The 27,204-nt window shown below is 44.1% G+C and overlaps 1 protein-coding gene across 1 annotated transcript in view; it reads left to right on the top strand.

Moving 5' to 3' along the window:
- LOC144492818 (connector enhancer of kinase suppressor of ras 2) overlaps positions 1-27,204 on the top strand; it is a 751,457-nt gene that overhangs the window by 450,820 nt on the left and 273,433 nt on the right. The window lies entirely within an intron of this gene.

Below are 27,204 nucleotides of genomic sequence, written 5' to 3'. Positions count from 1 at the left end.
TTAATGCCAACCTTGGTTTAGTGGCAGCCTGTGAGCTTCACACTGGTTTCCTTGCCTGAGGAACACTCTGTGCACTTTTGGAAAGATATTGCACCATATTGGAAGATCCTGTAGCCTTTCTGCCACCTTTCTGCTCTGCTTGACGCTACAAGGCGGATTTCAGTGCAGTTTTGGTGATTGTTTCTCATTCTTAGTGGACCAGGAGCCAATTGGCTCAGTTGGTAATGCTCCCACCTCTGAACCGGAAGACACCAGGTTCAGGTTCCACTCGAGGACCCATCAGCCATTGAAGGAGCATTTACGCAGCTCAAAGCAGGTTGTTAATCAGCTTGCAAAATTTCTCCAACACTCCAGACTGATCTCCAAGGGTGTGAAAGTATGCCAAGCAAATGTGGTTTCAAATGCTGTGCCCTTTAAAAATGAATGCTAGATGTTCACTTCTTTTGTACCCAAGTTTTTCATTGACTGCTCATTTGTTTTATCTGCCAACTTGTCCTGTTTTGTTAATATGGGTAATGCCCAATTATGAGGGAATGAATGCATTATGAAATAAAAATAGGAATCCAGAGATGACGCCAGCCCTGAGCTTGTAGAAAGCCTTTGCAGTCCACCTCCCTCTAAGTTTCTATTGCCTCTGTATCTAGAACCAGGGCCCTCTCCTTATAGGAAGTTAAAGGTTATCTGTCTACATGTGCTGTCTCCTGTTATGCAGATACAAAGAACCATGAGGCGATTTTCCCCCCAAAAAACTAAGTGCCCAATGGAAACTTCTTCCACCTCTTTTTTGGGCAAGCTGAATGGAATGAATCTCCAGAGTCCCTAATACGATTCACTCTGGTGGGGGGAGAGGGGGCCTAATCCCATCCGAGAGGCTGGAATCAGCACACTGAGCGGACCACTGCGCATGCACCGCTCTGTCAGTGGGGAGATCGGTGCATGCACAGTGGCCCTTCCATCGCCGGTGTCCTGATTGCTTCCAAGGTTTCCCCCACCCTTGACCACTGGCTTCCTCAACCCCGGGCCAGCCCCAATCACCAGACCCAATGGCCAGCCCTGACCACCCCCCCCCCCCGCCATATCCAGCCTCGATAGGCCTCATGTCCAGCCCCGATTTTCCCGCCCCACCATGTAAAGCCTCCTCCCCCACCGATCCCTAATGCAGAGTGCGCAGCAGGTCCCCCCAACACTAACAAATGGGCCCCACCTCTCTGGACCTAACCCCTTGGCACTGCCTGATGCCCAGTGGGCACTGCCAGGGTGTCAGGCAGGCACTGCCCAAGGGGCATCCGTTCCCCCTCCCGCCCCCGACCTCTCTAGGGGCCTCAATGGCCTCTGTCCCCACCAACAGAGTGATACTCTGATCAGCTTTAATCCCCACTGGTGGGAACCTCTCCTGCCAGGAAAGAGACATTAGTGAGTCCAGAGAATACCGTCCTGGGCCAATAATATGGAAATTCAGATTTCCATATTGTAATCAGCCTCGCACTAATTTCCACCACGTAGCTGATTACGTTTCAGGGTTAAATTCCATCTGCTAATTATCTGCCCATTTGACCATCCCGTCTATATCTTCCTGCAGCCCAAGACACTCAGTCTCACTGTTAACCACCCGGTCAGTCATGTGTCATCCGCAAACTTATTAATCCCAATCCACATATCGTCATCTATGTTGTTTATACAAATGACCAATAATAGGCTTCCAGTCACTAAAGCAGCCTTCTGTCTCCTACAACCAAGCCAGTAGCCCATGTGCATTTGCCTTCTTTATAAGTCTCCCATGTGGGACATGTCAAAGAGTTAAGGCCCAAGCCAGAAACTCCAAGGTGTTTTGTGAAGTTAGCCTGGACCCTAAGTTTTACATTTGATTTTAGCATTGGTGAACATAAGGTGTTTCACTCCAGGTATGATTCAACTGACCCACTCGGAAGCTTTTATCAAACATAGTTTATTTAAGAACACAGTTAGAAGATAACAAAAAGAATTAGAGTAACTTTTACCAATTACAAGACTTAAACATGACACAGTATAATTCTTAACGGCTAGCTATCTCTGTTATTCCAATTTAAAGCAATATCCCAAAGATATACACCCTTTTTCAGACTTCGTTCACACTAAAACAAGTATGCTCACGTGATACTGGATTCCAGCTTTTTAATATCTATGGACAGAAATCCAAACAGCAGTTTTCAGGGAAGGATATATCCAAAGACAGCAAAACAGTGAAGTAGACCTAGTGTCTTGCAGCCTTCAGACTTCAAAAACAAAAAAGTTCTGCAGCTTCTAAAACAGCAACACTCAGACAGCAGAATCTCCAACACCAGAGAGGAGGAAAAAAAGAAACACTGCTCTCTATCAACTCCAAACAGAATCTGAAAACAGCAACTAAGCTGGAAATTTCCATAAAAGCCTAGCTGTCCACAGTCACATGACCAACCATCCCAATCAAGCTCTACTCTGCAATCCCAGGGGAACACTAAAACTGCATATACTGAATGAGCTCAGATTAAAACAAACATGGTGTCAATTATACTGCTTCAGTAACAATAAAGGATACCAATTGTAGACAAAACGGCTCCGATAAAATGCCAGGAACTGCTAGAAACATCCTACAGAGAAACATGATTAAAATACATGTCTAAAGACACAGCATAATCACACTTTGCCGAAATCCATATGGACTATGTCAGTTGCACTGCCCTCATCTGCACACCTGGTCAACTCCTCAAAAAATTCAATCAAATTTGTTGCCTTTGACAAAGCCATGCTGACTCTATGACTATCCCTGATCAAACCTTGCCTCTCCAAATGGAGATAGATTCTCTCCTTTAGAATTTTCTCTAATAGTTTCCTTACCAATGACGTGAGACTCGCTGGTCTGTAATTCCCTAGTTAATCTCTACAATACTTCTCAAATAGTGGAACCACATTAGCTATTCTCCAGTCCTGTGGCATCTCCCTCGTGGCCAGAGATAAATTAAAAATTCGGGTCAGAGCCCCTGCAATCTCCTCCCTTGCCTCCCACAGCAGCTTGGGACACAATTCATCCGGACCCGGAGATTCGTCCACTTTTAAGCCTGCTAACACCTTCAATACGTCGTCACTTTCTATGTCAATTCTGGACTCATGTGCACATAAAAACAGATATCGAAAGCTTGAGGCTATTAGAGCTGTGTGCTGTGTTATGCCCCAGGCCAAAGTGAAACTTTTGCTGGATCACAGGGGAGGTGATGGCCTAGTGGTATTATTACCAGGCTATTAATCCAGAAACACAGCTAATGTTCTGGGGACCCGGGTTTGAATCCTGCCACGGTAAATGGTGGAATTTGAATTCAATAAAAAAAATCTGGAATTAGAATCATAGTATACCCACAGTGCAGAATGAGCCCATTCAGCCCATCAAGCCTGCATTGACAACAATCCCTTCCAGGCCCTATCCCCATAACCCCACACATTTAACCTATTAATCTCCCTGATATCCCCCTAACATTAAGGAGCAATTTAGCATGGCCACTCAACCTAACCCGCATATTTTTGGATTGTGGGAGGAAACCGGAGCACCCAGAGGAAGCCCACGTAGACACAGGGAGAATGTGCAAACTCCGCACAGATAGTCACCCAAGCCAGGAATTGAACCCAGATCCCTGGCGCTGTGAGGCAGCAGTGCGAATCACTGCACTACCATGCCTCCCCTAATGACCATGAAACCATTGTCAATTGTCGGAAAACCCCATCTAGTTCACTAATGTCCTTTAGGGTAGGAAATTTGCTGTCCTTACCTGGTCTGGCCTACATGTGACTCCAGAGCCACAGCAATCTGGTTGACTCTCAACTGCCCTCTTAAATGGCCTAGCAAGCCACTCAGTTCAAGTGCAACTAGGGATGGGGAATAAATGCTGGCTAGCCAGCAACACCATGTCCCACAAATCAATAAAAAAATCATACACTTCCCTCAAAGTGATGGCATGCTGCTATCCCTTAAAGGCATATTACAACAACATGGGAAAGGAGACAAAGTGGATATTTATTTCAGAGAAGTGGCTCAGGCACAATAGGCCAAACAGTCTTCTGCTGTCCCATAGAATTCTATGATCTGACACCATTTAATAAACAGAATTGCAGTTGAAAACAGCCATAAAAGGGCTATGCATATCCAAAGGCATTGATTACAAAAGTAAGGCAAGAATGAGGAATCCATAAGAGTTGGTTAGGTTGCTGATGGGATACCTCAATACAAGAGATATTGGAAACTTAAAACTACTCTGACAAATATTCACTCGGCAGATTCTCAACGTGAGCAGATATTGTTATGATTAACAATTGGGCTGCATTCACAGCAGTAGAGAGGATTAAGAATAAATATCAAATGAAAAGCCTTTTTGAGTATTGATAGTCAAGCATTTGCTAGACCGCCATCCCCCCGCCACCCACCAAAATGTTCACTGGATTGCTGACAAGTTGGCAAAAAATCAACATCAGTAATACAGGCAGAAGGAGGTGGTTGGAAGGAAGTTTTCATACAAAGAGTTATTAGAATATAAACATTTTATTGTAAGTGACTCTTGAAGCTAAATGAATCACAATGTTTACTGGAACTTGGATAAATACTTCAGGAAAAAGAATGTGAAAGGATTGGGGAATAGAGCAGCAACATTGGATTAGAGGTGATGGCTGCAATACTTCTGTACTGAGATTTCAGTGATGTTTTGTGAATGTTGACATGCCCTTGATTTCCCAGAACAGCAGAGTGGAAGTATCAGTCTTTTATTGCTCAAAAAAGCAAAATGCCTGCAATGTGAGCAGCAGTTTCTGGGCACACTGACAAGATTTCATAAATATGCTTCTATTTTTTAATTTAGAACTTACAATACAAAGAAAGAAAAGTACATAAGCAAAGCTAAGAGGCTACAATCTTCTTGTCATCTTGTCACTCCTCTCCTGACTATTCCATGCAGGCTCTGGCTCCAGAATTGAAGACTTTCAGATCTTCATGGTCACTTGGCTCTTGTGGTAGAAGACATTCTTGGAAATGTTTCATGAGATGCAAATAAATGCAAATCATGTTGGTGCCACCTGCCAGCGGGAAGAGCGATTCGTCATTAACCCGCCATTGGGAGAATTGCATTGGAATTTTATGCTGGTGGGTTTCTGACTTTTTGGCTCCTGCCAGATTCACCGCACCCGCCACAAAACCCACCATGGGCTGGTTGGGAGAGTTCTGCCCTTTGTTTCTGGCTACTACCTTTTTTCCTTTGAGGATATGCACTTTGAACCTTCGGATGCGATCCACCCTTACTCCAAGGAATACTAGCTTACAGCTCTGTATCAGCGTTCTCCCATACTAACATATGTTGAGTTGTCCATTTGCATCCCTGTTCCGAAGATAAAAAGAATTGAGCTGTGTATTTTCAGGGAATTGACCTGTAGAGAACTAATCACGTTGTAGTTTATTAGCTCAGCTAATGCATCATCCCAAGAAATCATCCCAAGAGGCTTAATAATCAAAAATATTGTTGATTATCCACATTTACAGAAGCAACAGTATAGTTGTTGCCTGTTACCTGCCGCACAGTCTGTTTTAACCCTTATATGATGGACAAAGAACTGTGAATAGACGTCTTGTTAGTACAACCAATATTTATTTAAACCCTCACAATCAATAATCACCCACCCAACCAATGATAAGTTATCTTACAGGAAAATACTAAAGTTCAAATCCAATACGAGATCTTGACTTAACTTTGCGTGACTGGCAAGTACCCAAGCAGATATTGGCCTTTATCTGTGCGCTGGTCTCGGTAGTCCTCTGCATAGTCTGGTCCTTTGGTCTGGTCTGGTACTCTGGCTCTGGTCTTCCTTCCTTCCTTCTCGGGTGTGGTGGCTCTCCTCGTGCTGGTCGTCGCTGGCGATGTTCACCGTTGTTGTAGCTCATTCGTGGGGTCAGAGAGAGAGAGAGAGATTCTTGGTTGCGCAGCACCCTTTATACCCCGTTGGGTTTCATACCCCTTTTGGCCATTGCCAATCAATCGATCAGGACTTGATCACCCTGATCGATAAAGCCCAATCGGATGTTGCCACACCAATCTCTGGGTGTGTCCCCAACGGCCATGTCTGTAGGTGCTGGAGGCACATAAGTCACATACCTCCCTCCCAAATAAGGGGTCACGGCGCCCTTATGTCTGGTAAACAACTCAGTGTGACCAGAAAGTCTCTTTGATCCTGGAGATGATCCATATCCTGTGGATTCACACGTCCGGGTTGCAGCCTGTTTGTCTCTGTCTTTTAAACTGCAGCCTGTCGTTTTAGTTCTTGCCCAATTGTCCCAGAGTGCTTTACAAATCGCCATTTTAGATGGCCCGTTTGGCCACATAGTCATTATTAGTAGATTTTTAAGTGTAGAGGTTTCAAATGGTAGAATAGGTTAGAGCACCTTTCATTATCTCAAGACCTGTTAAAACCAATGTAATACTTTCTAAATGTAGACACTATTGTAATTTAGCAAAAAGCAGTGGCTAATTTGTGCATAACAAGTTCCCACAAACAAGAGAGGGCCAGATAACCAGTGTTGCTTGAAGGATAAATGTTGGTCAGCACACCAGCGAGAAGTCTCCTACTCTTCTTCCTAATTGTGTTCAGCCTATAAATATATATCTTGACTCAATTATAGCCTCAAGACAAAACAATTTTAATAATTTCAATGACCATTATTTTGTGTATTAGGATGAAAGCATCATAAAAATATAATGGGATTTGTTCCATATGTCCTAGACAAACAACATATATTGGATCAAAATGATTTTGGGTAGACTTTCCACCAGATGATCTTGCCCAAGTGTATACTATTATAAATATTGGAATGCGAGATGAGAAAAGCCAAGGCCCATCTAATCTAGTTTAGCTTCTGTGAACCACATCATATAAAGGTAATGGACTTGTTAACCAGTCGTGGCTACTAACTAATCTGTACACACAAATCCTCAACAACCTCAAAAATGATATAAAGAAGATCCTGGTGGTAGACTATTTTAGAGATCACGGGCCCAAACTCAGTTTTTTCATCTCAAAGGACCTAACATGTGTCATGTCATATGCCAAAATGTTATTTTCTGAGAGAAAACTATCCAATTAGGCAATAATTTTTTTAAAACGCTGCAATACTTAACAATTTAACATGTTCTTCCACTTTTCACTAATTAAATTAAGTTGGCTCCACTGAAATGTGGAAAAGGACATCCGATGTTATGTAAATTTCAGTGGAACCAAATTAACTTAATTAGTGTAAGGTGAAAAAGAAATTCATAACATTCATCCAGTCCAGAAGGCCATCTGTGATTTTTGGTGCCCAACATGTCAAATCATTAAACGCTAACAAGCACACTCATGTTAATAACAGCTCAATCATTTTATTATGAGCTTGTTCATGATAGAATGAGAGCAACTTAACACAGTACGACATTCCTCAACATGAGAAGAGGGTTGCACCTGTTCCTCCATTGTGTTAGTGACAATATTATTTTTCTGATGCCAGATGCATGGGACTGCACTACTGTGAAGTCATGACACATCAATTGCAGTACATAAACACTTCACAGCGTGATCCAGTTCGCTCAGGTGCTAATGCACGGTATTGATATTTAGCTAGGTTGTGGCAGACATAAACTGATCTGGCCCTAACCATGGAACTTATAGGTTAGATGTAGAGGTGATGGATGGGACTTTCTGGCCCCTCCCACTGGGGGAATCTTCCAGTCCCATCAAAGATGGCCCCAGAGCAGGTGAGCTATGTAAACCTTTCCAGGCTTAGGCGGGAACAGAAAGTCCCGCCTGTGGCCAATGGCAATCCACCTCCGCTGCCGGGAAAGCACACCACAGGGAAGGCTGGAAAGTTCCGGCTGATGTTTCCACTTCCAGACAAGACTAAACTAGGGACCATGAATATACCACAGCCAGTAATAAATCTAATTTGTAATTCAGGAAAAACTTCTTTATCCAGTGAGTGTTTAGAATGTGGAATTTGTTACTGCAGAGATTAATTGAGGCAAAAAGCATGGATGTGTTTAACAGGTAGGCTAGATAAACATAAGAGAACACAAGGAAAAGAAGGATATTCTGATAGGGTTAGATGAGATCAGGTGGAAGGAGGATTACATCGAGTATAATACATCGGCACAGTTAGACTAAATGTCCTGTTTCTGTGCTGTGAATTATATTTATCTGAAAATGCAGGCAGTTATCGTCTCTTGGTAATCTTAAAATTGTGATTTAATGTGAATGTATACTCTATTACTTAAATGATTTGAGTCCTGAGTTCTATATTTTCCACCATTGTTTCATATATAACTGTGACACTTGTTGACCAGGCTTATTTGTAAAACATGCTTCTGTCAGATTTTCCAACCTCAGTGATCCCCTGCTGCATCAGTTGTGTGATACACATGCAGATTACATCCCATTCCCTGAATGTCAACCTATTAATAGGACATGATATAAATGCAAGACTTTCTTCTATCTCACCAAGAAACCCCTTAAAACACTTCATACAAATTACTTTTTCAGTGCTATTATGTAAGCAAACCCTGCAGCCAGGTTGCATTTGGAAAGATGTCAGGGTAACCAGAATAACCAGGTAATCTAGTTTTGATGTGGTATGAGCAGAGGGATGAATGTTGTCTGGGGTGCCAGGAAATCTCACTGCTCATCTGTGGAAAATAACTGTGGAATCTTTAACATCTTTGGCGGCACGGTAGCATAGTGGTTAGTACTGCTGCCTCACAGCGCCGGGGACCCGGGTTCGATTCCTGGCTTGGATCACTGTCTGTGTGAAGTTTGCACATTCTCCCCGTGTCTGCGTGGGTTCCCTCCGGGTGCTCCGGTTTCCTCCCACAGTCCAAAGATGTGCAGGTTAGGTTGATTGGCCATGCTAAATTGCCCCTTAATATCAGGGGGACTAGCTAGGGTAAATGTGTGGGGATAGGGCCTGGATGGGAATGTGGTTGATGCAGACACGATGGGCCGAATGGCCTCCTTCTTCACTGTAGGATTCTATGGATCTGCCTAAACATTCAGAGGTTGAGATATTAAACTAAGTATATCTCATCCAAAAACACAGATCCTCTCTCTGACAGTGAAACACCCCAAGATTCATGCAGTGTCAGCTTAGCTGGCCTTAAATGCTGAGGTTTTTCATTGAATTCATTGAGTCCTTACAATGCAGAAGGAGGCCATTCGGGCCATCGAACCTGTACCAATAACAATCCCACCTCAGGCCCTATCCCTGTAAAGCCATGTATTTACCTTGCTAGTCACCCTGATAATAAGGGGCAATTTAGCATAGCTAATCACCCTAACCCGCACAACTTTGGACTGTGCGAGGAAACTGGAGCACCCAGAGGAAACTCATGCAGATATGGGGAGAATGTGCAAACTCCACACAGTCACCTGAACCCGGAATTGGACCTGGGTCTCTGGAGCTGTGTGGCGGCAGTGCTAACACTGTGCTGTCCGAGACATCCAGGGTCCCCTGAACTTGTTGCTCTTCCATTTCCCCCTAAAGGGTACATGTTGGACCTATACTCTCCCCAGCTCATAGAATCATACAGTGCAAAAGAGGTTTTTCAGCCCATTGAGTCTGCACGGGGTTCCGCACACATGAGGACGGCCTCAACCGGGATCTTGGGTTCATGTCGTACTATCTGTAATCCCCATGACTTGCCTGGGCTTGCAAAATCTCACTAACTGTCCTGCCTGGAGACAATGCACATCTCTTTAACCTGTGCTTAACGCTCTCTCCACTCACATTGTCTGTACCTTTAAGACTTGATTACCTGTAAAGACTCGCATTCCAACCATTAGTTTGTAAATTGAGTTTGTGTCTTTATATGCCCTGTTTGTGAACAGAACTCCCACTCACCTGACAAAGGGGCAGCGCTCCGAAAATGAGTGGCTTTTGCTACCAAATAAACCTGTTGGACTTTAACCTGGTGTTGTGAGACTTCTTTCTATGATCGAGCCAGTTCTATAGCCACCTTGCCAGCTCACCTCTGATCCCTTGCGACTTCACCTTCTGCACCAGTCTGCCATGAGGGACCTTGTCAAAGGCCTTACTGAAGGCCATGTGGACAACATCCACTGCCCTACCCTCATCAATCATCTTTGTCACTTCTCGAAAAACTCGATCAAGTTAGTGAGGCACGACCTCCCCTTCACAAAATCATGTTGCCTCTCCCTAATACATCCAGTTATTTCCAAGTGAGAGTAAATCCTGTCTCAAAGAATCCTCTCCAATAATTTCCCTACCACTGATATCAGGTTCACCGGCCTGTAATTACCTGGATTATTCTTGCTACCCTTCTTAAACAAAGGAAATACATTGGCTATTCTCCAATCCTCTGGGACCTCCCCTGTTGTAAGACTTCTTACTGTGTGTACCTCCCCTGTAGCCAGTGAGGCTACAAAGATTTCTCTCAAGGCCCCAGCAATTTCCTCCCTTGCTTCTTTCAGTATTCTGGGATATATCCCATCAGGCCCTGGGGACTTGTCTACCTTAATGTTTCTCAAGAACCCCAATACCACCACCTTTTTGATCTCAACATGAGTCAAACTATCTACACACCCTTTCCCAGTCTCATCATCCATCAAGTCCTTCTCTTTGTGTCATCCGCGAACTTAAAGTTTTTAAAAAAAGAATACTTTACCCTGTATCCCACATGCATTTACCTTCTTTACAAGTCTCCCATGTGGGACCTTGTCAAAGGCTTTGCTGAAATCCATGCAAACTACATCAAGTGCACTACCCTCATCCACACACTTGGTCACCTCTTCAAAAAATTCAATTAAATTTGTTTGGCATGACCTCCCACTGACAAAGCCATGTTGACTATCCCTGATCAAGTTTTGACTCTCCAAGTGGAGATAGATGCTCTCTTTCAGAAGTTTCTCCAATAGTTTCCCTACCACTAACGTGAGACTTACTGGTCTGTAGTTCCCTGGCTTATCTGTCGAACCCGCCCGAGGTCAACGGAGTTTTACATTGTCGGACCCTCGCCTGCGCCGATTCCATGGCGGGAGAAGTGGCAGACCTTTATCTCCTCTTCACTGCCTGCTTTCCCACCTATTTTGGTATCATCTGCAAATTTTGTTATGTTACACTCTGTCCCTGGTTGCTGATCACTTATGTCGATTGTAAATGGTTGAGGTCCAAGGATTGACTCGTGCGATATTTCGCCAGCCAGAGAAGGACCCATTTCACACTTTAATGCCCTTAGCAAGGTTGGGTTCCAAAATTTGCAGTCATCGTTCTAAAGGTGATTTCACCAGTAACCTGTACAAAACTGTGACATCTTGCTCTGACTTAGCACCCAGTATTTGATTAGTTTATTGGCAACAATATGTTACTGACTGTAAAGTTTAAATAAAGGGTCAAAAATTACAGTGAAATCCTTCAACTTTTACCATCTTTGGTCACAGACATGCCTTCACTAGGCTCACTAGTCTTCCCGTTCTAGTATAGATCTACCACTGTCAGTGGATGTGCATTCAATCTTTATTACCTTTGTAATTTTTTGCATTGTCTTTCTGGAATAGTGCGCCTTCTGTACCTCCCATACTTTCAACACAACTGGTGCCTATTTTTTTATTCAGCACTAATTTCTATTGTGGTGCACATATTCTGACAGCTAATTCTTCTCTTCCTTGGCTTTGCATCGTTGCGGATGATTTGCCTCTGCTGCTCATCTGTTGTGGCTCTTCAAGTGGAAGTACAGTCTTGTTTGAGCAAGGCATTGTTGGCAGTATGGGTACGCAGCATGGTCCTTCCTACAATGGCTCTTTGCTGTGACAATCTGAAGATGTAGTGCTTCAAGCTTCCATGCTCCTGTATGGAGACTTCAGCACCAAATGATTTGGTCTTGTGAAGACTGTTCCTAATTGTGGAAGTCAATCTGCCACGATATGATATCTCACTTACACGAGTCCTTGTATCTTAATTTTGGCCACCCAATGATTCTGTGGGCACCATCAAGCTTTCTACAAAATGCGGACAATCATATAATCTCTACAGTGCAAAAGAGGCCATTCAGTCCATCAAGTCTGTACTGACTCTCCAATAGAGCATCTTAGTCATGCCCACCCCACATTCTATCCCCGTAACCCCAGGCATTTGCTCCACTAATTCCCCCAACGTACACATCAACCTGTTCTGGTCCCCCCATGCCAACACTATAGTTAAGAAAGCCCACTAATGTCTCTATTTTCTCAGAAGACTAAGGAAATTTGGCATGTCCACTACGACTCTCAGCAAGTTTTACAGATGCACCATAGAAAGCATTCTTTCTGATTGTATCACAGCTCAGTATGGCTCCTGCTCTGTCTAAGGCCACAAGAGACTACAAAGGGTCGTGAATGAAACCCAGTCCATAACGCAAACCAGCCTCCCATCCACTGACTCTGTCTACACTTCCCGCTGCCTCGGGAAAGCAGCCAGCATAATTAAGGGCCCCACGCACCTGGACATGCTCTCTTCCATCTTCTTCCATCGGGAAAAAGATACAAAAACCTGAGGTCCACGTACCAACCGACTCAAGAACAGCTTCTTCCCTGTTGCCATCAGACCTTTGAATGGACTTACCTTGCACTAAGTTGATCTTTCTCTATACTCTAGCTATGACTGTAACACTACATTCTGCACTCTCTCCTTTCCTTCTCTATGAACTGGATGCTTTGTCTGTATTGTGCGCAAGAAACAATACTTTTCACTATGCTAATGTGCTAAATCAAATCAAATCAAACACCTTGGAGCAGTAAGGGACCAACCCTTGGGCACCTTTGGACTGTGAGGGGAAACTGGAGCACCTGAAGGAAGCCCACGCAGACACTGGGAGAACTTGCAAACTCCATACAGTCACCCAAGGCTGGAATTGAACCCAGCCAGGTGCTGTGAGGCAGCAGTGTTAACCACCATGCCATCATGCCACCCATGAATCATCATTCATTCCAATACAACATAAAAATTAAATAAAGTGTCGGGTGTCGGCCACTTGATCCCTCAACCCTGCTCCACTATTAAATAAGGTCATGGTTGACCTGGTAATGGCTTCAACTCCATTTTATTGCCTGTCTCCCAAAACTCTCATCTTGCTTGATAGATCCAAAAATATATCCAACTCAGCCTTGAATATATTTATTGACCAGATCTTCTCTGAGGTACAGAATACCAAAGACTAATGCCCCTCTGAGAGAAGGGGGCATGGTGGCACAGTGGTTAGCACTGCTGCCTCACAGTGCCAGGGACCCAGGTTCAATCTGGCCTTGATTGGCCATATTAAATTTCCCTTAGTGTCAGGAGGATTAGCAGAGTAAATACATGAGGTTATTGGGATACGGCCTGGGTGGGATTGTTGTTGGTGCAATCTTGATGGGCTGAATAGCCTCCTTCTGCACTATGGAAATTCTAAGATTCTAAGGAGTTCTTCCTCATCTCTGTCTTAAATGCGTGATATCTTATTCTCAAATTATGCCCCCAAGTTCTAAATCCTTTCAGTAGTTACCCTGTTAAGCCTGCTCAGAATCTAGCTTGTGAAAATAAGATCACCTTTTGTTCTTCTGAACTCCAATGAGTAACGGTGTCTAAACTGCTCAGCATTCATCCCAGGAACAACATTCAGTGTAAGTACATCCTTAAAAAAGACCAAACTGTCTGCTGTACTCTAGATGTGGTTCACGAATGCCCTGTATAGTGTAACAGTAGAGCCTAGCTATTGTAGTCATTGCTTGTGTCTTGCCAAGATACTTTCTGAGCTAGAAAACTTGTTTTTGGACTCTATGCTGCCTATGGGCCTCTTGGATCATTCTCAAGCAACGCACATGAAATGAATTCAGTCTGTTCCTGTTTCTGATATTTACAGCCAACATGCAACAGTCTACTTTAGGAGGCAGGCATTATAGAAGACAATTGTGAATTTGTAAGGCTTTTTCAAGTTTTTGTTTGAAGCATTCTAAAAACCGCAGCAGCATTACCAATACTAGCAGATACCTCATCAGACTTAATTTCACTTGAAACCTTTGACGCATTTTTGCAAATTTGGTTACGTTTTCTGATTGTGCTGTTCAGTTGTAGTTCTGCTTTGGTTCTGACCACTCCAGGTCATTGTCACTGTCTTCTGTAGACTGACCATGTCCCTAAATTCTTCTCCAGCAGTTGAGCTGGTCTCCAGCTGGTCTCCAGTTGAATGCGCCATAATGCTGCATCATTGGTAAATGGGACTTCACGTGTCAGATCATGTTTCCCGACTACTTATATGCCAAACAGCAGAAGCAACATGTGATAGAGCGAAGCGATCCCATGACCAGTCAATTAAGTGAAAGCTCAGCAGCTTTGCCATATCTGGTCAAGAATGATGGTGGACAATTAATCAACTCACTGGAGGAGAAGGTTGTACAAATATCCCCATATTCAGTGATGGGGAGTCCAGCACAACGGCACAAAAGGTAAGGCTGAAACATGTGCAACAATCATCAGCCAAAAAGTGCTGAGTGGATGATCCATCTTGGCTTACTCCGGAGGTCTTCAGCATCACAATGCAGTTTTTAGCCAGTTTGATTCAAGCCACGTGATATCACGAAATGGATGAAGACAATGGATACTGCAAAGGCTATGGGCTATGGCAATATTCTGGCACGGGAAGATGGTTGTGGTTCCTGAATTCCTATTATCCCAATCCCAGAACATTGCTGCAGGAGTTCCTCAGGGTAGCTTCCTAGGTCCAACCATCCTCACCTGCTTCATCAATGACCTTCCTTCTATTATGAAGTCAGAAGTGAGGATTTTTGCAGATGACTGTGCAATGTTCAGCACAATTCACACCACCTCATGGTACTGAAGCAGTCATGTACAAATGCAACAAGACCCAAGCAACATTCAGGCTTGGGCTGATAAATGGCAAGTAACATTCATGCTACAAAAATGCCAGACAATGACCATCTCCAACAAGAGTGAATCCCCTTGACATTCAATGGGATTACCATCACTGAATCCTCCACTATCAATAGTTATCATTGGTTACCATTGACCAGAAACTGAACTGGACCAGCCATATAAATAATGTGGCTACAAGAGAGGTCAAAGACTGGGAATTCTGCGGCAAGTAGCCCATCTCCTGACTGCCCAAATCCGGCCCATCATTAACAAAGCACAAATTAGTAGTGTGATGGAATACGTTCCACTTGCCTGGATCAGTATAGCTCCAACACTACTCAAGCAGTTCAACATCATCCAGGACAAAGCCACCATCTTCATCATTCACTCCATTACCGACACAAAGTGGTAGCAGTGTGAACCGTCTACAACACCTTTCAAACCCACAGGATCGGGGCGTTAGATGCATAAGAACACCACCATCTGCAAGCTCCTGTCCAAAGCACGCACCAACCTGACTTGGAACAATATCACTGTTCCTTCATTGTCACTGGGTTAAAATCCTGAAACTCCCTCCCCAAGAGCACTGTGGGTGTACTTACACCACATGGACTGAGGTGGTTCAAGAAGGTGACTCACCAACACTTTCTCAAAGGAAATTTGGATGCTGGCCTAGCCAGTGCTGCTCAGATCCCATGAAAGAATAAAATAATGATGCTTCTACATTTAACTATCACCTCCAGTAGTATCTGCAGTGAAACATTGGAGAAATGGGATCTGCCCTGGCACAGGTGCCCTCCACCCACTCCTCTCTGCTCAGCGCCTTCAGGCACCTTGCAGGTGAACAGTGACTAAAGCAATGGCTGCCATTCATCCTGTAAATTGGTTTCACTGCTGCCTGAATCCTGCCTCCTTCCTGTGTCTGCTGCTGCTAATTTAATGGCAAACGTCTCTACACCAGTAGACTATTTATTGCATTAAAATTGCATCTTGTTGACACGGTGCGGGTTTGGGACCTAGAAAGGACTGTAACGTTGGGGGGGTCCTGACCCCAGATTTGAAATCATGCCCACAGTGTTTCAACAGTAATTATGTTGGTGCCAAAGTTCCATGTTAAATCACTAAGCTCTCTGATCCTCCTGTGGGGAACTCATAACACAATTTTATGATGTAGATGTAACAGCAGATCACAAGCTGCTCAACTGATGACCAAAGGAATTGATTACAGTGGGATGCTACTTAGGTCTTGGAGTGTTTAAAATATATGTTCAAAGGTTGAACTAATGGAGATAAATAAGTACTAATTCAAATTAGAGACAAGCCATTCAAATTAATAATTGTTTTATATTATTTTGCTCAATCTGTAATCCCAGTTTAATGTCTCGTTTGCCACTTGGATTCTAGTGAAGTGTAAACGGTAAATAGGTATATTGCTATTACTAACCACCACCATTACAACATACAGAATTAACTCTCCCAAATACTGAGAAAAAAATTACATCACAAATTTGGTATTTTAAGAACTCAACTCCGATTTTGCACTTTGTGCCAATGACTCTCAACAGTGTCAGAACCACACCACTGAGTAATAAAGATAAGCATCCAGTTGGGGTAACACTATTATTTCGTAATGGAAACAGTAAACACCATTTCAACATTCATTTTGATTGGGTACTTTTGGGGAGATGATGTAATGAAGGGTTACAATAATTAATCATTCAAATGGTTCAGTGAGGGTCTCCACTGAGAAGCTCAGAAGTCCCAGCAAATTATAGCATCGGAATGTAACAGCGTAATTAACTCGCACTATAATCTCCTGGAGTTTCTACACCATAGTGATGGTAGATGACGTAGATATACACCGTTATCACACTGCAAATCTTCAACAAACTCCAAGTCATATAATTCACTGAATTGCAAAATGTTTGCACTGTGATTTTATTCCATATTTATTTAAAATCAAATTTTAATCAGCTCAGCAAATTCAGAACTTAATTTATACGTTGAGTTTGTTTCAAGTGCACAGATTATTCCTTATAGGCAATAGCTGCAACCATTTGTCTCTGGGGGCTTCTTCTCCTTCTTACTTTGTGCAAGTTTTGTCAGAGGTTTCATTTGAAGATGGTACACAGAAGATTGCAATTCCCTAATTTGTCATTGAGCAGAAGAAAGCTGGTAATCAGCCAGGGGAGAACCTTTTCAAGCCTGACAGGATTGAGAAGGATCAGTAAGATCACAAGCTGCTGTCTTCTTACTGCTAATCTTGCATAGCTTCAACCTCTCTGAGGAGAAAGCCTATTTAAAAGATCCTAGCACTTGCCTTGGCTTCACAGTCTTCTTCTTATCCCCCTTCTCAGGTCCAAAGAAGCAGAATAAAAAGCTGTTTCTAAAGACTCCTGTGGCCCTTGCTAAGTTCTTGACCTGAGCTCATGTGGTACAATTATATCTGGTTGTTAAGAACAATCAAATATTCTCAGTATTGGTGAGAAAAACTCGCTGTAAACTATTAATGCATTTGAAGTTAAAACCTTAACATAGAACAGGAGGTCATTCAGCCCCTCAAACCTGCCATTCAGTTAGATCATGGCTTGTCTGTAACTTAATTCAACGAGACCAGCAGCATTGTAACTGTTTTATTTTCATGGCTGAAGAAAATATATATTGGAGCATATGGAAACAAAGCTGAGATTCCCCACTGACTGATGGCAGAGACATTGGCTAGGAATTTCATGGCACTGTGTGAGACCCAAGGTTGGGATGATGTGCAGATGATGTGCACCCTTGTGGCAATCTTTCCTAGCAGTCAATTAAAAGACTGCTTCCAGGCCTGCGTCTGTGGGTGGCACAAAGGCACAGTGGTTAGCACTGCTGCCTCACAGCGTCAGGGACCCTCCCGTGTTCAATTCTGGGCTTGGGCCACTGTCTGTGCAGAGTGTGCACGTTCTCCCTGTGCCTGCATGGGCTTCTTCCGGGTGGCCTGATTCCTCCCACAGTGCCAAAGGCGTGCTGATTAGGTGCATTGGTCATGCTAAGTTTTCCCTCAGAGTACCCGAACAGCCATTGGAGTGTGGCAACTAAGGGGTTTTCACAGTAACTTCATTGCAGTGTTAATGTAAGCCCACTTGTGACACTAATAAATGAACTTTGAAACTTTAAATAGTTGAGGACAGTGGGCTGTTCTTCAGGCTGCAGGTCCAACCAGTGGGTCGGCAGCTCAGTACCTTTGATAGCACGATTGAGAAAAGTAGACTGCTGAGACTACAAAGAAAATGAGACAGGAATTTCATTTTTGAGGCACCCTTACAGGGATGTATAAAATTTGTTCCTGTCCTGGATCCAGACAGACCAGAGAGAAAACCCTCTGGCTAAGGCGCTGGGACCACAGGTGGATTTTCCGACTGGTCAGCCCTCTTGCTGAGTGAAGGAGCTGTTTGTTAGTTCTCAATTGAGACCTTAAATGGCCAAATTAACTGCACATCTCACATTGGCAGGCCACCCATTGGCAGGTAAAATGGTCCAGTGGTTGGAAAGCATCAAGGAGTCCTCCTGAAAAGACTCCCTATCTTTCTAATGCATCACAGCTACCAGCCCTCTTCCAGGCCGCACACCATCCTAACTAGGAATGATGTCACTGTTTCCTCATTGTTGCTACATCAAATCTTGGAACACCCTCCCTAACAGCACTGTGGATGTACCTTCACCACATGGACTGCAGCGGTTCATGATGGGGTCTCACCACCACCTTCTCCAGGGCAATTAGGGATGGGCAATATAAAAGCTGGCCTAGTCAGCGATGCCCTCATCCCATGAAAAAAATAATAAAAATACCCTGAGGTCAGTAAAACCTACCCATGGCTCTTTCTGTTGAAGCAATTTGTATCCGTTTCAAGACTTAGATGGTCAGATAGCAAAAGTATTTCTTAGAGGCCATAACCACTTGGTTCCTGTGCCACTAATGCCACTATCTTTCTCTCTGCCTCTTCCTCTGCTACTTAGTGGGTTGTTCTCTTGGTCATAATTAAAGATCATATAAAAACTGGAGACCACCAGCACCCATATATGTTTGAGTTCATGCTGAGCTGATATTCTCTTGCTTTGTAGAAAGCTCACATGTGATTGGCATCTCCATCCAGTAAGCATATGCAGTAATGGCAGGTCATGTTTCAGAGCGGCTCGTGAGGAAATTTATGTGGTGCGAGTTCACATGTTTCACAGGATCTCCCAGTGCTTCTCCCTGAAGCCTGGTCAAATCAGACTCTCATTAATACTTCAATTCTCATTCTTCTGAGACTACGCATCAGGTTACAATGTAAGTGCAAAGGTATTGAACCAAAACGCTGGGTAAGTAATTCACAAAACATGAAGCAGCAAGGAACATAGGAGATCCATCAATTTTATATTTCTCTGTCATATTTCATTGTCCCCCGATATCATTTCAGTGCAGTGCTTAGGTAGCGTTGCACTATCCGGTTTCTTTCGGATGAGACATCGCCTCAGGTGCAGCAGTATTCATAGAAGAGCAAGGTGTCCTGGCCAATATATTTCCCTCAACCCCCAACACTTCGAATCATATAATCGCTAGAGTGCAGAAGAGTCTGCATTGAGTCTACACTGACTCTCTGGCAGAGTATCTTATCCAGGCTCTCTCCCCTGCCCTATCTCTGAAACTCGGCCAACGTTGTCTACCTGATACGCTGCAGGAAAGGATGCCCCGAGGCATGGTACATTGGGGAAACCATGCAGACGCTACGACAACGGATGAATGAACACCGCTCGACAATCACCAGGCAAGACTGTTCTCTTCCTGTGGGGGAGCACTTCAGCAGTCACGGGCATTCAGCCTTGGATCTTCAGGTAAGCGTTCTCCAAGGCGGCCTTCACGACACACAACAGCGCAGAGTGGCTGAGCAGAAACTGATAGCCAAGTTCCGCACACATGAGGACGGCCTAAACCGGGATGTTGGATTTATGTCACATTATCAGTAACCCCCACAGCTTGCCTGCTGGACTTGCAGAATTTCACTAGCTGTTCTGTCTGGAGACAATACACATCTCTTTAACCTGTGTTTAATGTTTCCTCCACCCACATTGTCTGTACATTTAAGACCTGGCTGGTTGTAGGATTCGCATTCTAATCAGTATTCTGCAACTTGATTCTGTCTGTTTGCACTGTTGGAGAGCAGATTTCCACTCCATCTGACGAAGGAGCAGTGCTCCAAAAGCGTATGGTATTTGCTACCAAATAAACCTGTTGGACTTTAACCTGGTGTTGTGAGACTTCTTACTATCTCTGAAACCACATATGTTTACCATGAGCAATCCATCTAATCTACACCTCTTGGGACCCTAAGGGGCAATTTAGCATTGCCAGAACACCTAACCTGGTTAGAGCACCGGTGCCGACACAGGGACAACGTGCAAACTCTTCACAGTCACCCAAGGCCGGAATTGTAGCAGGGTCCCTGGAGCTGTGAGACAGATGTGCTAACCACGGTGCCGCCCAACACCTAGAAGAGTTGGTCATTATCTCATTGTTGCTTATGGGAGCTTGTTGCAATTCCCACATTACAACGGTGACTACACTTCAAAAACACCTTGGCTACAAATTGGCTACAAAGTGTTCTGAAGTCATGAAAGGTGCAAAATAGATTCAAGTCCAGACATTTTTGAAAATATCTTATACTTAGATCATGATGAAAGGTGGAATGATGTTAGAGATAGATAGAAAAAAATATATATGTAGTTTTAAATCTTAACACATAAATCAGTCTCTTGAAAATATAACACCATCTGATGACTTTTGTTCACAGATGCCATTTTTATGCCTTTGAGGAATTATGTTTTTTCATGATTTGTCTTAACAATTGCTAGTTCAATACCAAATGTAATGCTTAACCAGTAGTTTCATCTTTACATTTTAAAAATAGGAAAAGTTGGATGAAGACCAGAAAATCTTAAGGGCTAGATTGTCGGCCCCCACAGGGGCCAGGATTGGAGGCGGGCAGGAGGTAAAAATAGCCCAGCATGCTGGTTGTCCGGCTCCATCCCACCTCCAGGTAATTTTTACTGAAGTGGTATCACGGGTTGGAAGGGCTACATGGCTGCACTCGGGAGGCAGCTGTTATGGTTCAATAAGAACCGAGTGAATCCAATTAAAGGCTGCCTCCAAGTTCCCCCTAGGTGGCAGGGACCAGCTTAGGTACCTGGTGGGAAGCTGGTGGTCAGCACTCCAGGACAGGTCTAGAGGTCATCCTGTCTATCTGGGTTGAAGAACACCAAGATGGTACTGTGTGGAGGGGTTCTTTCCCCCCCCCCCCAAAACCCATTGTGGTGACCTGGCTCCACAAGCCTTTTATTTAAGCCAAATTTAAAGAAACCATAGAGGGATAAGTTGCCTCCATCTTGTAGCACCCTCTCTCTTACTTACCTTTCACTGTAGCCTGCTGCTCCTTTCTAGATTGCAAATGTCTGATTGGTCCTCGATCTTCAAGAGCTCGCCAGTTATCCTTAATTGGACAAGGAACCTGTCTCCAAGCTAATTGAGGAGGATGCACCCTCAGCAATCACAAATCACAATGCTCCATGACCTTGGGCTCCCAGTGTCAGATTTGGGGAATACCTGGGAACTATTCGACAAATTATTTAAATTGCTAACTTTGGTTTGTTCTATCAGTGTTACGTTAATAGTTATTATGAAAAAGAAGAAATAAAACCTCTTCTAATATCAGTGTAACTATTTTAAACATCCAGATCAAACCCCACAAAGGACTCCCCACAACACTCCCAACCCCACAGGATATTCCCTCTCACTCTTTCCCTTATCCCCTCACCCCCATGGTATTCCCCACTACCTCCAGCTTCTGATGTCTCACCCCCCAACCCCAATGTCCAAACCCTCAAGTCCAACCCTCCCCACCCCCACTGATGTCTGACACCTTCAGTCCCCCAATGTCTAACCTCCCGATGTCCACCTACTTACCTTGGGCTTCTCCCTGGCCTGCCATTTTCACTTTAACCTGGTGTTGTTAAAACTCTTACTGTCATTTTAAACTCAGTTGCTTTATGGCAACTAGTGCTATCAAGAAAATGTGGCATTTTTAGACTTTGACACTGGACCTCGGTAATCTCAGCCTGAATCAGGAAGGTCAGACAAGACAGGCACAGTAGAAATTTGCTGCAGGTAAGCGGGTATGGAGTGGCAATCTGATGCTGATTGCACTCCCAGGAAGTTATGGCCCAATGATTGAGGATGGGGGGTGGGTTCAATGCCCAGAAACAGTCCCAGTCTCTGTTTCCCACCCCAAGGGAACATTCAGCCCTCAGTAGTTAGTTCACATTGCACACACTTGTGAAGCAAACACAAATGTAAGAGAAGACTCACAGAGGCAAGTTTGGATATTGTGGGTAGATCGTAACTTTGTGTGATTGTGTAAAATGTTCATTGTGAATTGGTAACTCATTTTATTTCTCCTCATTTTTATTTCTGATGGCATAAGTTGCAAGAGGCCACTGACTCGCTATCACCCACATTGCACTACTGCACAAAGCCACCATCTACCTTGTGTCTGAATTGACTCCTGATTTGTGCTCTGCTGAATTCACTGTTACTCTGAAGATCATGGTCATTGTTGGGGAACAAAAGCAGGAGAGGGCATTAAGAGTGCTGTTGGCCTGTGTGCTGGTTCCCTGGCTCCAACTACCCTCCCCCCAAGCCAATTTCCTGGAGGTGTCAGAGCTACCCTTGTTAAGGGCTATTTGAAAAACTTTTCCAGCTGAATTCCAGGTTTCTTGAGGAGTGGGAGCCACTTCAGCTGCACAAGCGCCTCCCTATCAGCTGGGTGCAGCAGCAGCAACCATAACTGACCATGTAAAGGGTCTACCCCCCACCCTGCCGTGGTGGCCTAGCTGCAAAGGCCATTTTTACTTTAAAGCTTGGAAAAATCGGCATCTTGGGGTGCCCTCGCCACCTCTTACCTGCCACTGCATCCTGCTGCTGTTTTCAAGCTGGAATGTCTCCAATTGGCCCTCCAACCTCAATAGCCTGCTTGCCAATTTTAAATGGATGGTGAAGCCACTCCTCTCACTATTAATTGGCCACTCCTGTGATTGTTTCCCGGAAAGTGCAGGCCTCTGACCCCCATTTGAATCTGATCGCAGCACTGGGAAGCCCACAGGGAGCTGTCAGCCCAGTTAAAGTTAATTAGCTGATATCTCGTGACACTGCACATGGGGAGACAAGTCCAAATACCATCTCTCGGTGAATTAAGGTTAGAGACAGCGGCCTATGGGACCAGGGTCAAACATTCTATCTCTTTGTTTTAAAATAATATTTTGATTTGATGTTATTCTTTGTAGTTACACACCAAAACCTGAGATAGTTCAGGAATCGCAGAAGTAGATTTGGTTGGAGCAAAGGAATTATTCTGCATTACAGGTTGTGAGACTTGGAGATATAAACCTGTGATATTATAGCAATGACAAGAGATTGTGACCAGCGTACAGTTTCCATTAGAAATTATGGACATAGGAATCTACTGTCAAAAAAAGTTGCCAAAAAAAAGTGGCAAACACAAACACCAGGAAATTAGGTTGTGTTAACAGAAATTGTCCACAGATGTGACATTTTTAAATAGATGGCTAAACAATTGATTGAGTACTCCACACATTTTAACAGCTTAAAAAAATAATTAAATTGAATAGTGGTGGGAAGGCTATTTTATATTGATTAAATGTGGAAACCTGCATTCGTATATGTGTTCAAACTTTTATTTACACTTTTGTGTTCACTGTGATTCAGTGAGAAGCACTCTTGGCTCCGAGTCAAAGGTTGTGGGTTCAAGCCCTATTTGAAAGGTATGAACAAATAGCCTCAGCTAACACTTCAGTACTGACGGAATGCTGCACGATCAAAGGTGCTGAAATAAGATTTCGAGATGAGATCCAATAGCACTATTGCAAAGAAGGCCAGGGATATTTTCCCCTGTGTCCTGATGAATAATTGTCTTTCAATTCCAATATCAGTAAAGCAGATTTTCTGTCTATGTATCTCATTGCTGTTTGTGTGACCTTGTTATATGCAAATTAGCTGCCATGTTTCTCACATTACAACAGAACTCAGGCGGAGTCCTAGTGTGGAAGTCCAGTGGTAGGCAGGAAAGTCGGCGTGATCTCCTCTGGGCAGTGGGATGACTGAACACATGCAATCTTCTGCTTTTCAGCTCATTACGAATGCATCAGTGAGGATCTTGGCAAACCTTGTGACGCAGCAGACAGGAGGCAGTCCGCCTCGCTATTACCTCATGAGTTGAAGGTCTTGGTGCCCTATTTAAATGGCACCCAGACAGCCATTCACCAAATGCACACCAGGAGCTCTGCATTACTCCACTTACTGGAGATGTTTGCAGATATGAGCAACCACATCATGGGACATATGAAGGCACTTCTGGCATTGCCTTTCGCTCATCCCTAGATAAAAACACCCACTACAATGCGTCCATGGTCGGGCCAATGCTTGCCGTTGCAGTGTACCCTATTCGCCAGCATCCTTACTTTCAACTATCACTTACTGCTCTGGCCCTTGCTTCTCCTGACCCTATGTCAACCTGTTCTGGAACCCCAAGCTCCTCATCTGGATGTGAGCCATTGCCCACGCAGAGTTGCCGGCTGCCTGCATCACCCACACCTCAGTAGATGAGTGAACCGATTCAAGTGATAGATTAAGTTAGCATGTCCTTTACAGGTTTCCCTCCATCTCAAAGCCAACAGGTCAGTGGGCTAAACACCTCACCTGACTTCAATCAAGACATGGCACAGCTGGTGACAGGGTGGCACAGTGGTTAGCACTGCTGCCTCACAGCACCAGGGACCCAGGTTCAATTCAGGCCTTGGGTCACTGTCTGCGTGGAGTTTGCACATTTTACCAGTGTCTGTGTGGGTTTCCTCCGGGTACTCCAGATTCCTCCCACAATCCAAAGATGTGCGGATTAAGTTGATTGGCTATGCTAAATTGTCCGTTAGTGTCAGGGGGATTAGCAGGGTAAATACATGGAGTTATGGATTTTCTCCTCCAGGAAGGCTTTCAGCTAAACGGCAGTATTTCCCAAAACCAGGGCAAGAGAGAAGAGACACTGCTTTCAGTCTGATGTCTACTCCCTTCTAAACTGAACTCAAACCTGCAGCTCAAAACTGAAAATGAAAAATAACTTTCTTGTCACCTGACCTGCCAACCAATTTTTTCCTCTCCCCTAACAATGCAGAGTCTTAAAAAAAACTCAAAGTAAAAGCAAACAACCCCATTGAGATAGCAATAAAATGGCATCTGGTAGCCAAGCCGGCAACAATGACATCACTGAAGCTATGAGCTGTAGAAATCATGGGTGTGATTCTCCTTTTGCGCTGTGCTGAAAAATTAGCACAGTGGGCTGCGAGAATCATGCATCAGCATCGCAGGAGTCCCTCGAGTGTTCCTGCCGCAAACAAAAGAACAAAGAAAATTACAGCACAGGAACAGGCCCTTTGGCTCTCCAAGCCTGCACCAACCATGCCGTCTAACTCAACCAAAGTCAACCCTTCCGGGGATCATATCCCTCCATTCCCATCCTATGCATGTATTTGTTAAGACGCCCCTTAAAAGTCACTATTGTATCTGTTTTCACTACCTCCCCCGGCAGTGAGTTCCAGGCACCCACCACCCTCTGTGTAAAAAACCTGCGTTGTACATCTCCTTTAAACATTGCCCCTCGCACCTTAAACCTGTGCCTCCTAATAATTGATTCTTCCACCCTGTGAAAAAGCTTCTGGCTATCCATTCAATACATGCCTCTCATAATCTTGTAGACTTCTATCAGGTCATCCCTCAACCTCCGTCATTCCAGTGAGACAAACCAAGTTTCTCCAACCTCTCCTCGTAGCTAATGCTCTCTATACCAGGCAACATCCCTGGTAAATCTTTTCTGTATCCTCTCCAAAGCCTCCACATGCTTCTGATAGTGTGGCGACCAGAATTGAACACTATATTCCAAGTGTGGCCTAACTAAGGTTCTATAAAGCTGCAACATGACTTGACAATTTTTAAACTTAGTGCCCCGGCCGATGAAGGCAAGCATGCCATATGCCTTCTTGACTACCTTGACTATCTTCACCACCTGTGTTGCCACTTTCAGTGACCTGTGTACCTGTACACCCAGATCTCTCTGCCTATCAATACTCTGAAGGGTTCTGCCATTTACTGCATATTTCCTTTTTGTATTACACCTTCCAAAATGCATTAGCCCACATTTGTCTGAATTAAACTCCATCTGCCATCTCTCCGCCCAAGCCTCCAACTGATCTATATCCTGCTGTATCCTCTGATGGTCCTCATCACTATCCGCAACTCCACCAACCTTTGTGTAGTCCGCAAACTTACTAATCAAACCAGTTACATTTTCCTCCAAATCATTTATATATATTAAAAATAGCAAAGGTCCCAGCACTGATCCCTGAAGAACGCCACTTATCACAGCCCTCCATTCAGAAACACACCCTTCCACTGCTACCCTCTGTCTTCTATGACCGAGCCAGTTCGGTATCCACCTTGCTAGCTCACCTCTGATCCCATGCGACTTCACCTTCTGCACCAGTCTGCCATGAGGAACCTTGTCAAACGCCTTACTGAAGTCCATGTAGACAACATCCACTGCCCTATCCTCATCAACCATCTTCGTCACTTCCTCAAAAAACTCGATCAGGTTAGTGAGACATGACCTCCCCTTCACAAAACCATGTTGCCTCTTGCCAATACGTCCACTTATTTCCAAGTGGGAATAAATCCTGTCTCGAAGAATCCTCTCCAATGATTTCCCTACCACTGATGTAAGGCTCACCGTCCTGTAATTACCTAGATTATTCTTGCTACCCTTCTTAAACAAAGGAACAACACTGGCTATTCTCCAATCTTCTGGGATCTCCCCTATAGCCAGTGAGGATACAAAGATTTCTCGCAAGGCCCCAGCAATTTCCTCCCTTGCCTCTCTCAGTATTCAGGGGTATATCCCATCAGACCCTGGGGACTTGTCTACCTTAATGTTTTTCAAGAACCCCAATACCACCACCTTTTTAATCTCAACATGACTCAAACTATCTACACATCCTTTCCCAGACTCATCATCCACCAAGTCCATTGGTGAATACTGATGCAAATACTGATGCCCATTTCTTCTGGCTCCACGCATAGATTCTCTCCAGTGTTCTTGAGTGGGCCAACCCTCTCCTTGGCTACCCTCTTGCTCTTTATATATGTATAAAAAGCCTTGGGA

This window comes from Mustelus asterias, chromosome 4 (genome assembly GCF_964213995.1).
Source record: "Mustelus asterias chromosome 4, sMusAst1.hap1.1, whole genome shotgun sequence".
Lineage (NCBI taxonomy): Eukaryota > Metazoa > Chordata > Chondrichthyes > Carcharhiniformes > Triakidae > Mustelus > Mustelus asterias.
This window is presented reverse-complemented; position numbering and strand designations above follow the sequence as displayed.